Genomic DNA, 19,446 nt, shown 5'->3' on the forward strand with positions numbered 1-19,446 from the left:
AGTGATTCACATAGTCAGATGCAACAACAAAGCTGCAGAAATAGGATTTTGCCTGAGCTGAGGGTAAAGCTCCAAATTCATCAGTTTATTCCTCCTTGAGGGAGACTTTTTCCATACTTTTATCAACAAAATGGATCAATGACTCACTGCTTGCCAATACAACTCGTACTACATTTGCTCATTTCCCTAGAACTGAGACTCTCAGAATAAAAATAAATGCCTGTTCTCACCACTTCCTGTACTGCTCTTAAAAATAAAAGTTTCAGGGATTTAATTTTTCATCCCTGGCTTTCCCAATCTTTCTCTGTTTATTGATGGGAGTGTCCTGCAACAGGAAATGGCCCTGCCATGTAAGCTGCAGTGTGTTAAGGACTTCTTCCAGCTAAAAATAGGTACCTTCTATCTATCTTCTAGTTTGTTCCTGTTGTTTTGAATTAAATTCCAAATGTCAAACATAATATAGAGCTTAGAATAAACTCAACCTTTTATGCCATTTAAATGCAACAAACTGCTTCTAACAGCCTGATTTGCTAATGTACTTGAAACCCTATAAACTTTTTGCTATGTGGTTCATGATGTCTCCACGCTTCAGAAATAATTGGCAAGTGATGCATTGGCTGACTTGTTTTAGAGATTAATATTTGCATTATGGAAGCGCTTGGTGAAAATCGAGGTTGAGGCCACATTAGGATCATTTTATGTACTCATTGCCTTTGGTCTTCAAAAGGAAAATACCTTTGAGTTAATGGTTCATTGCCCCAAAACCTCAGTGGGTTAATGGAAACATTGTAAATCATTAGTGTTTTTCCCGGTGAAGTTCAAATTAAAAATGTATAATTGTACATTGAACCACTGTTAATTACCATAACATTCAACATCACATATCTGGACTCAGATAGCACATCTTCATCCTGTGCATGAAAAATACGGTCTAATTAGCTTTTTCTTGTAGAGATGCAAGATATGCCAACAAAGCATGATGCTTGCATTTATTGTGTAAAGTATTGTGTAAAGTATTATGGAATTATATAACCCTGATAGTGAATGGCTTGGGAAAAAGACTCAAAACTAAGGAAGTCGTAGATTCTGATTTCAGCAGTGTGTGATTTTATTTGGACATAGCTGTTACTTGACCTGTCCTTTCCATATTTTAGCTGGTATAACTGGAAGTCCCATTAAAAGCAGGGCTTTTCAGAAAGGTTTGTTCAACTCAAAGATAAAATGTTCTGGTTAAATACATCCAAGTGTGACGCTGTGAAAGAGTCTCTGGCACTTCCTTGGTCATCAGAACTAAAGCTGTGAAAAAAATAGTGCATGAGACCAATGCCTTTTAAAAAAAATACCCATTAATAATTATACCTTTAGTGAATGGCATGCTGAACATTTCAAATTCAATCTCAGTGGAGCAACACTAACAGCTTACTCCTCCCACCACCACCATTAGCAGGACAAGGCTGCAGAGGGGGAGAAAGGTTTCATTTTTGGAAGTGAGTGGGAGCAGAGGTTCTGACTGCGTGGTCTTGCATGCCTGACCCTCTGGAATTTTTGTTGAGAGTGCGACTGAGGAGGATGACCTATTTTGGAGGATAGCTTTGCAGTGATGAAAAGTGAAAGGAACACTTAAGGGAGAAGCGAAGGTAAATCTGACAGAGTGGGACATCTTTGCAAGTTTCCACAATGCCTGCCACAGCCGATGAGCATCAGCTCGCCAGTACGACAGAAACTTCTATGGCAGCACCTCCCTTCAAGCCAGTCATTCCCAGTACAGCTACTGCATGGCTATTGGTAAAGGACAGCATGGTGAGCATGTCAGTTTTGTCAGGATTTTACAGGAAACTTTTCTTTTCACGTTTGATCTACTGAGGTTGAGCTATGTGTATTTTTTATTATGTCTAAATCTGCCCATCCCCATGCTGGTGGGCCTCCTAGTGTGCCCTCCAAACCATCCCTTTACGTCCTGCTTATATTCTTGCCTTTCTTTCCTTTGCCCAGCCCATATTTTTAGGATTGCTTATTCAACTTTGCATGTCAGATATCCACATCTTTCACTGAACCTTTTCTTACAGTTCACTTCTGTCAAAAGCTTATGAATCTAAAAAAGGCAGGAGACTATTATCCATTTTTTACTTCTAAATTTTACATCTAATCTTTACTTTGGTGTGATTTTGGAATTCCTACCTATAAGCTGCAAATATCAGAATGAACGAAGTTTAAAGAATATAATTTGTTAAATCATAATATGCACATTTTTATTTACAAAATCAGGCAAGTGATCTGAAGCTGTATTAGTTTCCAGCTAATGCTAGACAAATTGTTTAGTGACTTGCTTCTAGGAATATACAAATTCTTTTGCATTAATGAAGGATTTTCACCTTCTTGAATTTGTGAATAAGCTGATATAGACACAAGTATGTCTCAGTCTGAGGGTAATCAAATGGGTGGTGGGGTGAAATTCGCTTACCTCCTGCTATGCTATACCAAGTGATGTTAAATTCAGAATTAAGATGCGTGTCTGCACAGTTCCTGTACACAGTTCTGCACAGTTCCTTTGCACATGTCTGCACAGTTCCTTTGTTTTCTTCCCTTGATTGCTAAAATGGTTCCATAGCATGAGGTGGAAAATTTGTGGTTCAAAAGATCTCAAGAAAATAATTGAGTCAGTGAATAATTTATTGAATTTACTGAAAACATTGACCTAGATTTAATGTTTCCACATTCAGAACACAGAAGATGAGTTAAATTGGTGTGTTGAATTAGCCTAGAGTGAGACTGTTGCAACATGATTAATTTACAAGTGTGAGTTGTTACTCAAGAAGAGCCATTTAGCTATTACACGCTCTGCTTGGGTTATGCTGACATTTTCTTCACACTAAGTTGATGACCTGTTGTGTGATCTTGCCAACCATTAGTGAAGACAAGAGCTGTGAAGAAAGAAATTGGGAGTGATGAGCAGGCTTGGGGATAGGTAAGGATTGCAATTCTAGATCTTCTGACTCTTCACTTTTCTTTATCATCTTTCAACAGATCTGATGCCAGGTCCCAGCAGCCTGGTATCTTGTCTTAACCACTTCTGTATTCAAGTTGCAAAGGCCATTAGAGAATCTGGTGCATGAAAGCTTAAAGTAACTTAATTGAGTGCCATCCTGCTTCTCAGAAGACTGGCTGCTGGACCTGCTTATGCTTTTGACAAAAAAAACACCAAATAGCAGAGATAGTTCAGAGTGGAAATTATCGAATGTCCAGCATCTGATTTCCTGGGAGTGGTTCCATGTTAACTGGCAATAAAGACATTGCAACTTATTTGTCTTTGTACCTATTTTGCTACATCTGGGACATCTTGAAATGTAGAATAGTCAATAAAACAGAAGCAAGCTTTCAGCAAAAGTTGTGTGCTCTTAGCCTTGTTTTTTTGTTTAAAATGAATCCTTTGTGGCTGTATGGCTGGAACTCTTATTTAAATTTTCCTCTGTGATAAGTATGAGAAAAATACATCAAAGATACAATTATTAGTAAAAATTCAAACTTACTGACAATTCAGATAACACTTTGCCGATAAAACAAATTTAACCTTTTAAAAGGTCCTCTTTCACTCCACTGCTTTTAGATGTGATTACTAATTTACATGCAGTACCTGCATGCTCTAGAGCTTACCCACACTTCAGGGGAAATCCTGCAGGAAAAAGCTCTTTTCTTGGCAGTTTGTGCAAAACCTCAAGTAATAATGACTGAAATTACTTTAAAAATAATTATTTTGTGTCTATATGCACTCAGGAATACTTCCTAAAATTCTGTCTACAGGCAGGAGTGTTGAAATTGATTGAAAGGAATGCATTATTCATTCAGCAAACTTTTTACTGATTACTTCAAGCCAGATCATTGTTCTTACACTTGGTGTTCTTTTGAGCTCCCCAGATAATTTTACATTGCCCTTTCCTGGATAATTTATGGTGGCATATAGAAAGAGTAGATGAAGAATTCTACACTGCAATTAAATGCCTTGTTTTTCCTCAAGAACCACAGGAAAGTGGTAAAAAATGATAGGGAATTAAAGGAATTTTGAGCAACTGGGTATCACCTCTTCCTCCAAATGCTGACCTAGTATGGACAAGTCAAGGAAAGGTAACTGCTTGCTGATCTGGATGGATGGACTGAAGCCTTGAGGCTTACTTTTAAGATTTTACTATTTGATAACCATGTAATTTTATAAATAAAGTGAGTCCAAGTCAGTAGATTGTGTACACTGTAAACAAATAAGATCCTATGTCCTCATATACCTGCTTGGGGAAAAAAAGCAAGCAGTTCAATTCAAGGAAAAAAATCTGAAAAAATATGATGAAAAATATGCAAAGCTTCTTGAAAAAAAAATAAAATGCAATAGGCCTTTTAAAATATATCGTCATGTCCAAGCTTGTTGAACAAAACAAAGTTCAACAATGATTGCTGCAAGAGCTAGGATTTCAAATGCATGATCTGCTGAAAATGCTGCCCTATTATTACATCCGAGATCTGTGGACTTCACACACCAGTCTCTTCTGCCTTAGCAGTGTACAGAATGTACCCATTAGGTTTTTTTTATTTTTTTCCTAAAGTATTGTCTCTCATGAAGCTTAAGACAGCAGAATATAATGAGGAAATGAAGATAAAAATTAAATATATAACAAATGACATTTTTTCAACTTGAATTTCAGTAAAACTTGATTGTGTTGTAATACAATATCAAGGGTAAGGGGCACTTGGAGTGGAATTCATAGTCATTTAGTGGCATTTTAGACATCCTAGAGCATCTGAAACACGGGTTTACCAGATAATATAGGACCTATGTGGGATTTCTGTGCTTCTGAAGCAAGGTGGTAGGAAGAATGACCTACAGTGCTGCTAAATAAGGCTAGTAAATCTCACCCCTTTCATCTAGGATTACTTTTGAAAGGCAACTACAACTCAAACTCTTCTGTGTGTCTGTTGGTGTCTTATTTTCACTATATATAGCTGCTAAGTAGCTTTACTAAAATAGATTAGTAAGACAGAAGCATCAAATTTTCTTTTCATTTTCAAAAGTGACAGGAGGTACATAGTCTTCTGAGATTCTGAATGGGCTTATTGCATAGTTGGTATGTGAACAAATATAAGAAGTTGGTATGACAATTCTGCACATTAAATAGAGGTGCTGGGTGATTGGCTATATAAGTAATGGTAATTCTAATTTCAGCTGGGCACTGTCCACATCTACTGTCATGTGACAGACAAAGTAAAAGGTGTAGGGAAGATTAAGCTGGGACTCAACAAAAATGCCAGTTATGTGGAGACTATAACCTTCTTGTTCTTTTAGAGCAAGGCTAAAATAAATCAGGAGAAGAAAAAAGTAACATTAGTGATATTATTTACATTTGGCATACAAATTAAGGGAGTTCTCCGTTGCTGAACATATGCTTTCTTTAAAATTACATCATGTCCCAAGTAGAGTGATACAGCAAAGAGCACCTAATAGTATATTTGGATATTTTGGAGAACATCAGCATTTGAAAGGCCATTTCAGTCCAGTGCAAGTGCTTCAGTGTGATTTTTTCAATATGTTTGCCCCATCTCAAGGCCAGGCTGGATGGGGCTTGGAGCAGCTTGGTCTAGTGGGAAGTGTTCCTGTTTGTGCTTGGGGGTTGGATCAAGATGATCTCTAATGTCTCTTCCAAACAAAATCAGTCTGTGATTCAAATATGTATCAACCAGTTTGTTAAGAGGAAAAATATTGCCCTACAGAGCTGGACACAGTGAAGATACATAAATCTATATCCAAGCTAAGAAGTAAAGATACAAATTTATATAGAATTACCAAAAGCAAGAAATAATAGCAAATGAAAAATGAGCAACCGAGATTTCCTCTGACTAGAGTGCAGATAGGATACAGTACAAGCTGACAGGCAACGGGGTTTTGACCATGATGCCTTGTTGTTCTCTTCAGTCACTCAAGCAAAGGCAGTGTTGAGATCTGTTTTCCCACTTTCTGGTTTGACTACTAACTACTGCTAACTTTTTGAATCAGACGTTCATATTCAGGTGGATAGATAATTTCTACCATAGAGGATGCATGGTAAGATGCAGTAAATAGTGTTAAGGAGAGGCCAAGGCTTTGTTGCCACAGACAACTTAGACCATAACACAGCCTGCTACATAAAATTATCAAACTCAGTAGATGCTAGACACACACATTCTACTGGTAGTGCCTGAAAGACCAAGATATATTTGGGATAAGATATAAAGAAACTAAAAGTAGTGGGAGATGTCAACAGACAAACTGGAAACCAAAAAATTAGACGTAAATTTCCTTTGTGACAGCATTAATTACTAACCATTTTGTCAGTCTGCATACATCTTCAGATCACAGATTCGTATCCTGGATGGAGAATGTGGCGATTCCAGAGACTCCCCAGGTGATTCAAAATGAGGTGCTTGACAAGAGTAGAAACTATTCCTTCAGGTGTAGAAATGATTGTGTAGGACAATTTTATGTACATAGTTAAGATAGTTAGGATATGCTTTTTATTTAGTTTAAGGTACTCAATGGTGATGGATCATGCATATTTTGGAGTGGTCATTTGGGACCACAGTTCAGCCAAGTATAAGAATTCAGCAGAATGGCAGTCTGGGGAGTGTCTCCTGATACAGTTGAAGGTGCTTCTGGAAGGACCCTTGCAACAGGGACTCCCTTTATCAGCCAGACAACAAATGGCCTGCTTCTTTGTGAAATTTGTTTTTCTCACTTATTTACCCCATACCAAAAGTTTTTCAACATTCAGTCCATGAGTGCTTGGGCTACCCTGCACCTGTTCCTCTCTGACAGCAAGACAAAGTTATTCTAGGCCTAGACTGTGTAATATGTCATCTAGATGTGAACAGGCTGGCTCGGGCACTGGAGAAGTACAGTTGTATTAATAGGGTGTTTTTTCTGGACTAGTGGTACTTCCCAGCCAGATGACCAGACCTAAGGGAGTAATGTGCTAACACCGTTAAAGGACTTCCAGCAACAAGTGCTGGCTGCTTAAGGGTTGCCTGACAGTTTTTTAAAATACAGATATTCTCTTTGAAATACTAGAAAAGATGGACTATGTCTTCTTCTTTTGCAGAAATTTTTTCTTTCGTGTGTAGGTTTTTATTTCTTTGGTTTCAAAGAAACAGGACAAGACTACAGGAGCAAAAGACAACAGCAGCTTTAGTAGCTTTATTCCCTTTTCTCTATGAAAGGGCAATTATTTTCTTCCTAACACCATCTGAAAACCAGCAAATGTTGGGTTTTTTGTTTTGTTTTGTTTTTTTCTGATAAACCTCCACATAAAGGCATAAAGACAGAGGCAATTAGCAGTACTGGTGAAATGAAAGCCTTACATTTCAAACACTTTGATTGATGTGTTTCTTCTAATTCTATATCTTGAACTACACATTACTCCTGGTAGTACCTGCCAAGGCAAGAAGCAGGCAAAGATGTCAGTATTTACAGCTAGGAATATCAGTTAATTTAGTGCAGTGGTAGGCTCACAAAAGGACTGTTTATTCTTCCACCACAATTAAGACTGTGGTGTGCAGCTGGGGTTGGTTTTATGAACCACTGTGAATATATTTCTGTAATGTTACAATTAATGTCAGTGCTGTGTTTAACTACCATATAAACCTACAATGAGTGAGAAGGGACAATCTTATTTTACACTTCTTGTAGTATAAAAAGTGATGAAACCCTAACCTTAGTTACAGCCTCCAGATGCTGTTGTAATACCTATAAAAAAACAGGGATGATAGAACTACAGTAGTAATCAGGTCAAGTTAATATGCCATACCTTAGGAAGACTTAGATCCCTGTCTCTGTTACTGCATCTGTTTTCTGTTTTGTTCCCTTCCTTGTGCTATTTATCAAACATCCTTTTTTAAGAAAGGGGAAAACAAGTCAACATTACACAACAATATTCTAAGTGGTCTCCAGTTCCACTCCATTTTTTTCTCGTGTAAGAAAGCAATTTTTGGTCTGATTCATGCAACAAGAACAAAACAACTTTCCCATTTCCTATCTTTAGGCAGATTTTTTAAAAACTACCCTTGAGTTACTTAGACCAGAGCCTCTACTCTGCCTTTCTCACTGAACAAAAAGCATGAAACAAAAGGGAATGGCAAAAAAGACTCTGGCCTTATGGGAGAAAAAATTTTCTTATAAGGTCACAAAGTTACTCCATCCAATTGGAAAGTTGTGATCCAAAACAAGAATTGGAATTGGGATGAAAGATATTGCAAGGTGAGTGCTTGCCCTCAAGGAGCTGGTTTTTATGGAAATGCCTAACAGTAGGGGATCTTTTCTTAAGATATTTAGCCTTATGCAATCTTTATGTAGAAGGAAAATCCCCAAAAAGTTTCCCCAAAAAAGACAGCAGAAACCAGAACCAGCCAATGGGTTAATGAATCAAAACCTTTATACTGAGATAAGTTTCATGCACAGAAGGTGGGTGGTCAGGATCTCTATTTATCCAAGGCCCTGGGGACCCTCCAGCTCCTAATAAGACCATGACAGGTAAAGAGAGAGTGTATGATGTGAAGCCCCTTTTGTTCAGGATTGCAAGGGCTTTTCTAGGTGCCTGTGGTACCACAATAGTGCAGACACTGGGGCTGTGTGTGTTTCTCTGTCAGTGTCTTTACAGAAAGTTACAACATTCTCCATGTGAGTGACAAAGGAGGGAGAGGACAGGAGCATGCCATGGTCTGGTCACAGCCCTGTCCAGGCATCCAGCAACCAAGGAGGAGGATCCATGCCCCATTGTCATGGGCAGCAATGCCCTCTCACCCACCTGCCCTGTCCTTCCTGCCCTCTCTTCTCAGCCCTTGATCATCTGGATGTTTGCCTGCCATCCTGGGCCATTGCATCTCTTTTTGTGCCCATCCTGGGCCTCCCATGTCACCAACTTTGCTGTGACATGTTCACCACTGGTGGTGCACCTGCAGTGAAACAGCCATGACATCACAAGGGGTGGGATCTGGTGTTAGTGCTGTGTCACTGTGACATGGATATTATCTTCCACTATTCAAGTAAGAAGAAAAAAATTATCAATAATAACTGTAAAAAACCTGCACAACTGATAGTGTTGGGAAGGAAAATTAAATAGCTGTTAAGCTGTTTTAAAGGACAGCAGCTCAGCAAAGATAGAAAGAGAATTAAAAGCATCAGGTTCTACCTAGTACCCAGTTTTGAAGATCATGTGGTACTTGTTGCTGAGATTTTTGGGTTTGAAGGCTGAATGCTGGAAGAAAGAATCTTGTTGAGTTGACAAAAGGTATTATTTCACACGTTTTGAATTAAAGGCATGTCCATTGCCAAACCCTGCATCCATGAGAGGCTGACAGTGCTGAGGAGGTTTCATCATGTAATTTCATTTCTTTCTCAAAAAGGAGTCAAAGATTTTGCCAGAGATTTTCATGTGCTACATACTTCAGTTGCACACTAGAATGAAATACATGAAGTAGCTTCCATCTTCTTGGTTCATTGCAGAACAGTACATCCTCTTTAATTGACAGAACAAGAAAGACACAATGGATACAAATTGAAACAGAGGACACTTCATCTGAGCTTCAGGAAACACTTTTTCACTGTGAGCACTGGTACTGAGCACTGGTAGAGGTTGACCAGGGAGGTTGTGGAATCTCCGTTCTTGGAAATATTCAAAAGCCATCTGGACATGATCCTGGGCAATCTGCCCTAAGTGACCCTGCTTGGGCAGGGGTTTGGAACATATGACTTCTAGGGGTCCCTTCTGACCTTGAGCATTCAGTGAATCTGTGGTCTTCAGTAATTAATATTTTATTTAAGTAACTTATTTAAGTAATTTATTTCTCCATATTTAATCTCTCATTAATTATTTAAGTTTGGCAGATGTTACAGAAAAAAATGGAACTAAGGAAAACTGATAATGTAAGTAAGAGATGTGACCTTAAAATTATCAAGCACAATTACAAATTATAAACTTATTGCAGTGAATTACTGCAGATCCTTTAAATGCTTTAACTGCTGTGTGTCTTAACTTCACATACTGTTGACACTCAGAGACAGACAAGCAGGGATGTGTTTGGAAATTACAGGATCCTGTAGTTGGAGATAGGGTAGAGGAGTATTTAAAGCATGCCCCAGGACTTCCCCTGGGGCACAATATCCAGCTCACTCATCTGTCGTGCAAAAGAATGTTAGTTGGCCTGAATTCCCTTTCCTGCTGTGTTTAAAATTGACCTGAGAGGACACACTGGGTGACAAAGTCACCCTAGCTTCCCCTTTCATCGTTCGTGTGTTTCCTTTACTTCTAGGATTCTTTGTCCAATGGTGTCAAAAAAATTGCTGGGTTTCATGAAGCTCCACATATTTTGCCTGCTATCAGCTGTACTGTACTTAGTACACACTACACTAGACAAGGCACAAAATGCTTTAGGAGAATAATTTTTTTCTGTTGGCTACCACGTAATGTCTTCACAATACAGCCAGGGAACTCGTGATCAGGTTCTTCGCTTCCATTTGCTGGGATGATCTTCTGATGAAATCCACTGTCTCCTCAGTCCATTGTCAAAGACAGTGTATAATAATCAGGTGCTTTATCTCCCAAAAAGCATCACATGCTTTCATTTTCTGGTTTAGTGGGGTTCTTTTGTCAGATGGGATAGGACAGAGAGCAAGCATGATCCAGTGCTCATTCCTTAGCTGCCTTAGTTGCTTAATATATCAACTTTATCTGCTGCTGGCATATGCAAACAGTGTCTGGGAATGTGGTTGCTGTTCAGGAAGCAAAGCTTGTGTAAAAATAGTCACTGTAGTAATAAAATATGGTATATGTCTTCCAAGAAGGAGCAAAACATCTGTCTGCTACCCAGAGAAACCTATGGTCCTACACAGTTGATGCCTGCAGAGTTTGCATGGATTTAGAGGATTTTAAAACTTGCTTATTAGTGTACAAAAAAAAAAAAAAAAAAAAAAAGTTTCTAGAAGGGCAAGGGTAGGACAGGATAAAAACAAGAACAAAACAAAACAGAAGCCACAGAAACCTACTGAACAAACTATTGGCCTGGTTTGTTTCTTTTGGATTCAATCAGATTCTTATTTTCCACCCCATTTATGGATGATTTGGCTCCTGGGGCAGTTTGAGAGAACTGGCATGATGATGTCAATAGGCTATGACCTATTTCAATCCTCCCTTCTTCCTCTCTTTTCAGCAACTAGTATTCCTCAAAAGGAAACAGGAGTGAAATGGGTCTGTCAAGTTTTAATGATGCAGAAAACAATAAGGAAAACATGTTTTAATGTGATAGTTCTTGTATTTTACACAGGAAATACAAAATGCCAAAAAGGGATTTAAAAGATTACCTTTAAGGACTCCAGTTCTAAGGCTTCAATAAACAAGTACACTGCTCACTGAAAAACAAGCTCTTTGATTATTTTTCTAGCCCCTAGAGAAGCAGCAGTAAAATCATGAGGACCATTATAAGATGTGAGTAAGAAGCAGCACCCGAGGAAATGAAAAAAATATTAGAATTGTTATTATCTATCCTTACAATAGAAGTATTGCATAGTAGATAAGAACACTGGAAGGGTGCTTTTTTCCTATCTTGCATTATATCTTTCTGAACAAAACCCCTGTGTAGACAACAGAAGCTTGTTCTAATAACAAAAATGTTGCCTGAAATGAAATTCTTGACATACCAATCATTCTCAGTAGCAAAGCCATTTTTCATATAAAGCACAGTTTGGAGTAGGGTTTAATGAATGTCTCAAACCAACTCATCTAGCTTATTTTCTCAAGAATGGAAGTATTTAAAAAAATTTAATAGAAAATCTACCACAGAGACACCACAAATATGCCCTGACAAATCAGGTTATGTATATTTAAAGGACAAAAGGGTGCACCCTTTCTTAAAAACTACTTGAACATACATATTTATTTGCTAAAATGGATGATGATTATAATTAGAATTAATTGCCCACCATGAAAACTCCTCTCATTGCACCATAGCCAAGAAGAGAGTTTCCAAAGTAAACATGCTTCAGACTAACTGCTGTGAAAGGAGAAACTTTTTTCTGCTATCGCTACAGCGACTGTCACTGTGAAGGAACCCTTAGAGACTAATATAACATAGTTGAATAACTCCTTATATAACCTGTTATCTCAGTCTGTGAATTCATTTGCTATTATAACTTAATGGAAAATTTAAAGTGATAACTTAGGAGTGAATTTACTGAGGTCTGCAGCAATCTTCCTCCCAGCACTGCTAAAAGAGAGTTTGGTGCATGGTCTGTGATCCCCAGGGTATTGCTTTACAAGTGCACAGCCTGCTCATCCATGTTGTAGTTACATCAAAACTGGTAACCCAGCAATGGACAGCAAGGATAAAAGATCTTGTTAAGGATCTTGTCTTAGGGTGAAAAATCATTAGAAGATGACAATGATTGAGTTCCCACTTCTGTAAGTGCTGTTTTAGATGCACACACACACACACATACACATGCATGTTCACACAAGTACACACACATATATTTATTTGTTGATCAACAGTGCTCTTACTCACTCCACCCCAAAATGGTCCATTCTGTGTTACCAAAATTGTATGTAAGAATGCTTTTTCCATAATTTGTTCTGAAAGAAAGAAAGAAAAAACCCTGAACACATAAAAAGCCTAGTTTGATTTTACATGGATAAACAGAATGCAAGATTATGCTTCAGCTAGCTCCTAGAAAATCACACAAAAATATATGGGTGTTGCATCTCACCACAAAATTTAACCTGTATATACCAACCAGCCCAGAACAAGCAAGTGGTAAAGAGTGATCTTTAGGTTCAGTTTCATTTTCTGGCAGTGGCTGCTTCATGACACATTTGAAAACAGGAAAAGGAAAACAGAAAATAGAATTGGAAGGCTTCAGGTCTTTTCAGCTAGCTCAGTGGTTTTCAGAAAGACAGAAGTGAATTCCATTCAGCTCATAATAAAAAGGAAATCGTATTTCCTACATTCCTTAAAAAAAAGGAAAGGATTTTAGCTTGTGAGCTATACCTTTGAGTGCCTCCATGCTGTCTTTGTTGAAACTTCAGCATTCATCAGTATTCCTCAGGAGGGTGGGTGAGAAATCAGCCAAGATATACAGAAAACTTCCCTATGACTTGAGGCAACAGAAAGCACCAGGAGACAGCACTGGCAACACATGCAGCAATGGCTACATCCTCCTGACTCCACAGCATTCAACCAGCTGTATTTGGCTCATAAAGTATAATTTCTTACAATGTTTCCCTGGCTTGTATTAAACTATGAAAGCACCATTAAGAAAAAGCAGTGGGCCCTTTAAAGGCAGGGAATCTATGCCAAATAAAATGATCAAACCAGCTTGACTAGTAGATTGGGGGCAAATAGGAAGGGCAGCAGAAAAGGGTGGCAGAAGAAGCCGAAGTTTCTGCAGCAGAGATAAAAAAACCCAGAATATTAAAATTCTAAGCAATTTAAAAGGGGAAATTGCTTTGTGTCACATTGCACTTACATTTTATGCTGGAAAATAAAATAGGTCCCTGAAACACAACAGTTGGCTGTAGCAGCAAGTTCTTCCCTAGCTGAGGAAAAAAGCCAGATGTCTTATAGACAGGCAAGCAGCTGCTTTCCAGCCATTTAATTGCTATTTTGTATCCAATATCTAGCTCAAACATACCATAGAGCTATGATTTATTTATATCACATGGCTCTTACTTACAAATTGGAATCTGACTTCTAAGTTATTGTTACAAATTGGTGTTCAAGGCTCTTTTACCTGCTCTGTTTTACACTCCATCTGTCCTCCTAAACCAGAGAACAAAACAATTATGTTTACCTATTTAAATAAAATGTGTAACTCACATTTTTATTCGTCTTTATCTAAAGGAAAAAAAAAAATAGTTAGACCTCCCTTGACAAATGAAATTGCTATTATAACTTTTATCATCACTAGAATAACAACATATTACTTTTTATCAGTTTTGGCTATTGACAACCTGTCTCAAAAATGTAAAAATACTTCAATGTAGTTTTTTCCTTAAGCAAGGTAGTTCAGCCCTATACACCACATTAAATTATTAATTGTGCTTCCAGTTAGAGATATGCACAGAAACACTCCAGGAAAAAAGTGGAAGGAAGATTCATGCCTGTTGCACAAATCTTTATTTTGGTCCTAGATGGCAGGATTATTACAGGGACTCCACCTCAGAGTGACCAGCCTGGCAGCTTGCTAATTCTTAGAGGTCAGTTTTGGTGGGTGTGCTGCTTCCAAGCTCCTGCTGAAAGTCTTTCAGATATAGCAGCTACACAATTTGACATTAACCTTAAATTTCAGTCACATGACAGAAATTAATGATAGCACTTGATGTCACTTGTCCACCAATCCATCGTCTCTGATTAATTTAACATCCCAAATTCTTAAGAAGCTTCCTAATACTTCCAGATTTAAAATTATAAGACAAATGTGGAAGAGTAGTTGGCCAGAAAATGTATTTCTCATTTTCTTATCAAACATTTTTTTTTTTTTTTCCCAAAGACATGACATCAGCTTAAGGACTTGAAATGAAGGATTTAATGTGACTTTTTAATGCAAAATCCATTTGTAAGGCCTTAGTTCCTCAGTATTTGAAGTCAGATCCATTTCTGTAGTAAGCCTTAGCACAGACTTTTAAGATCAGGGATGGGTAAGGTAATGCATTACATGGTGACTTGGTCACATATCAGAAGTACTTTCTATCATTATGACACTTTCTTATTTCCCCCTCAGAGACTGACTTGTTTAGCTCTGCTGCAACTAAACCATCTTTATGAGCGACAGAAAGGAAAGCCAAAATAATTCCAGTGTAATTCATAAATGCCTTAAAAATGTTCCTGAAAATATTTACTGCACTCTGAAGATGTGCCAGTCTGGTGTGGCACAGTAACCCTTCAGGTATCAGCAGTACTGTGAAAGCTTATCTTGCTTCTGTTACTATGATACAGATGGGAAATGACAGTGTCAGAATCCTTCAAAATCTCTTCTATTTTACAAGTGTATCTATTTGGTGAAAGACTTTGCTGGAGCTTGAAGTAGTCTGCCCTGGTGACAGCTTGGCTATCTGTTATTGAACTGCTCTGTAACAATCTGTTAACAGTTCTTCCAAATAATATTCAACTGTGGTAGGTGTTTTGCACACTGAGATACCTAGAAACAGTCTTTGAGCCAGGAACTGCTTCCAGATACTACCTAATGGTCAGTTCTGGAAAATGAATATATCTGTGATGGATGAGGGTAATCAGCTGCTCAGGAAAAAGTCTTAAACAGAGAAAGAGTAAACTCCGTGTGAAATATTTTAGGTAGCCCTAGAAGTAAAATTATTTTTTTTAAAAAAAAGCTGTATTCTTCTCAGCAAATCTGAATCCAACCCTAAAGCCCTCTGTCACATAGATGTTTTGTCACACACCCTAGTGGTGTTGCTTCTCAGTATGACAGTATGACAGGATGCTGCCACTCCTAGGCAGGAACAAGCTACTGCAAAAATATAGGATGGCACATTTTCTGTAGAGTTAACAGCTTTAAAATAAAGATTCGGGCCTTTAGTAGATTATAAGCAAAAGGAGCTAAATGTACAAGTTGCTCACAAGGATACCTACAGTCTGAGGTGTCACAGGAGCTCACCAATGCCTGATGTCAAACTGCAAGGGGCAGTTGGAGCTTGGATCATACCAGGGCAGGCAGGCAGCCCAGGGAGCTGGAAACTGATCTTTTCCTCCAGGATTATCATCACAATGCAGGATGGCGTTTTTCAGGTGATTTTTCGAAGCTGCACGGTCTTACCAAGTCTTGTTAATCTCATTAATTTCTGTATGCTTCTCACTCCTTTTCTGCAGACAACAACAACAAACAAACAAAACCAACAAAATCCCCCCACAAAACAACAAACAAGCAAAACACAAAAAGAAAAACCCAAACAAAAACCAAAAAACATGGGGAATCTTGCACTTTTGCTTGGGTAGGTGGCAATTGGTGCCTAAGGACACAGCTACACAATTTTTCTTGCTGAATTACATCCTGGCTTGCCTCAGATCTTTTATTTAAATTATAATTAATATTTTGAATTAAATTCTCTACCCGCATTTCCTCCTAATTAGGTACCATTTGTGAATATAATACGTGCCCTCCCTTTTTGATCAGTCAAGTTATTGAAGAAAATATCAACTACTTCTGGAAAAAGGTCATATTCCTGAAAAAAACCCACTCAACGTACTGCTGTAGTTTGATTTTTTTCTCTTGCAGCATATTCATCTAGACCATATGTTCCTAGCTTACTTATGAGAGTGTTCTAGGAGACCATGTCCAGAGCTTCAATTAAATCAAGTTGTGACATCAATTGCTTTTCTGTAGCCACATGAATCCCATGACAGAATTGTTTTGGCTTAACATGGTGTTTATTCACCACTCCTTTCTCTTTATATACTATTTTCTAAATCTTCGCAGCCAGGATGTTAACTGTTTTCCCCAGTACTTCTCCAGAAATTGAAATTAACTGTCTGTTTTATAATTTCAATCCTTATAATCTATTTATTTTTAAAGATAGGCACTCTTTCTACCCTTTTCTGGACTTTTGTTATGTCATCTTGGACTAGCTGGTAAAAAAAAATCACATTTACTTACATTTCTTTGAATGTCGTCGTTCTCTTTCGAGGGAGTTCTTTCCCTTTTCTGTCATGGTTGCCAGTTGTGTGATTCCATGTGGTCACAACTGATGAGTGAAACCAAAAAGGAACTGAACTTGTGAGTTTTCCAGACATTGTTTGCCAATAGCCTTCACTCTACAGAGAAGTTTATCAGGTCTTTCCTCTACTTGTTACTGCATAAGCATGCTGAGATGGAAATGTCACCTATGCATCACATGCTTATACTCTCTGCTTTTGACTGCCTGTCTTTGGCCTCAAATGTTCATCCAGTCATCTTTCTTACAAGTCTTTTTGTTGGTGAAGGACCTACAGCTCCTATCCTTCCTCCATACTGTCATAACTTGAAATTTTGCATAGTTTCTTTTGCATAGTTTCTTTTGCATAGTTTTGCATAAGCTGCAGTTAACATAGTTCATTTGACAAACTGCCTACTGTGTTTAACTCTCTCTCAGAATTGTATCCCACAGGATCTCACATACTAGTTGTCTGAATTTCTATAATCTGCTCTGCTGAAGCACATTGCAACTCTTCCTGTTCGTCATGAATTCTACAGCTTCATGATTGCTCATGAAGTGCCTGAGTTGTTTTTGACTGTTACTTCTTCCTTTAGGCTCTCTCTAGGATCAAATCTGAAAAATGTCATCCCTCTTTGCTTTCTCCAACTTCTATATTAAAAGGTTTCCACTAAAATGTTTCAAAAATTAGCCAGACTGCTTTGGGGCAGATGTATCCCTTCTCCCAACATGGAATTTTTTGGAATCACAGTGTGCTGATGGCAAAGACTCCTGGAGTTTGGAAAATTCTGCTAAAAAAAATACTCATGACATTATTTCCTTCATAAGTGACCTCTATGGACTCTGATCAGAACATCAGCACTTTTTCTCCTTTAAATGTTACTTATAAACTATGAGGCAGCCTATGACTCTCCACTCTTAATCTCAGAGCAAGTGACGTCGGTATGTAAGGTAACACAGAAGTTAACACCTACATCTTTTTTTGTTGTCTACTGGTCTTGAACAAGTTATACTCTTTATATTAAATGTTCCTGGTAGATGAATCATCCCACCAAATCTTTTTTAGGTCTACTAAGTCATAACTTTGAAATGCATTTATACAACTTCCTCTTGCTTCTTTCCCATGCAACTGGTGTTCAGACATCCCAGGGACAGAAAAATGAACCTGATTACAGAAGAATCCCAGAGAATAGCAGGCATCTGTCTTTAAGAGACACAAAGAAGAGCAAGAATGGAAGGACTCCCTTGTATTAAACATATATGGAGGAAACCACCATTCAGGCTCCTGGACACTCTACACCTGTTGAGACTAAGCAGAAATCAGCCAGGCTGCAGCCAAGTTGCAGCATAAGAAGCAGGTGTTACAACCAGCTCCACGTAGAGATTCAATCCTTATGTGAGGCTTTGGTGCCTGTTCAGATTGTCAGCAGTGACCCAAAGCCTTATATTAAATTCTGTTTCACGTGAGAATAATGGAATATTTTATGGCAAGAAAAATGTGAAACATCTTCTGGACATAAACATTATAAAACTAGCCCCAGATACCTAAAAGTGTTGGACTGTCCAATAGCCTAAAAAGATCTGTGCTGTTAATTTATTAGAAATTACAGAATATCACATGTATCTCAAAGATTCAAAAAATATAGCTATTGTACAAGGAAGTTTAACGATGGCAAGAATACTTACAGGTTAGCTGTTTGCAACTGGTACACACACAATAATGGAAAAGAAGCAGGATTTTGAAAGGGACAGAAAATCAACTGACTGATTGAAAACTTGACTGACAAAAACTACAAAAGCACTGACTGTTAGAATCACAGAATATTAGGGGTTAGAAAGGATCTCCGAAGATCATCAAGTCCAACTTGCCTGCCAGAGCAGGACCAAAAAAAATCCAAAACAACTAGGGCAGATGACTCAGAAACACAGCCAGACAGGTCTTGAAAGTCTGCAGAGAAGGAGACTCCACAACCTCTCTTGGGAGCCTGTTCCAGTGCTCTGTAACCCTCACAGTAAAAAAGTTCTTCCTCATGTTGAGGTGGAACTTCCTGTGCTCGAGTTTGAATTCATTGCCCTTTGTCCTATCACAGGGCACAAATGAAAAGAGGTTGTCCTTGCCTTCTTGATGCCCAGTCCTCATGTATTTATAGACATTAGTAAGATTCTCCCTCAGTCTTCTCCTCTCCAGACTGAAAAGCCCCAGGTCTCTTAGATCACTGAGTCATAGAATGTTTGGAGTTGGAAGGGACCTTAAAGATCATCAAGTTCCATTAGATACCTTATATATGCACATGTATGAAAAAGATACATTAATGACAAAAACACCCTTGTAAATCAAAAGACATATTTATGACCAAAACTCTTGTAAATCAAAAAAATTGCACTGGATGAATCCTGAATTTGCAGATCACTGTGAGCAGAAGCTGACCAACCATTTGATTTCATTTACTGACATAATCTGCTGTAATCTTGGAGTCATTCCAGTGACATCAAGAGAGTGAAGAGATTCAACAGTACAAAACCACAGAGATACTGAAATCACATCTAGACTGCAAATCAGATTTGCAGATCAGTATCACAGTTAGGGCGCTTAATGTCACACGGTGATGCTTAGCACTGAGGAAACGCAAGGTTACTGGTTTGTTACTGACTTGACAAACATTTCCCTGTAAGGATTTTTGAAGAGAAAGCCCTCTGCAAAGCCCAGCCTCCAACAAATGAGAAGGGAGTTGCCTTTTGT

The sequence above is a fragment of the Apus apus genome, chromosome 3, assembly GCF_020740795.1.
Source record: "Apus apus isolate bApuApu2 chromosome 3, bApuApu2.pri.cur, whole genome shotgun sequence".
NCBI classification, from domain to species: Eukaryota; Metazoa; Chordata; class Aves; order Apodiformes; family Apodidae; genus Apus; species Apus apus.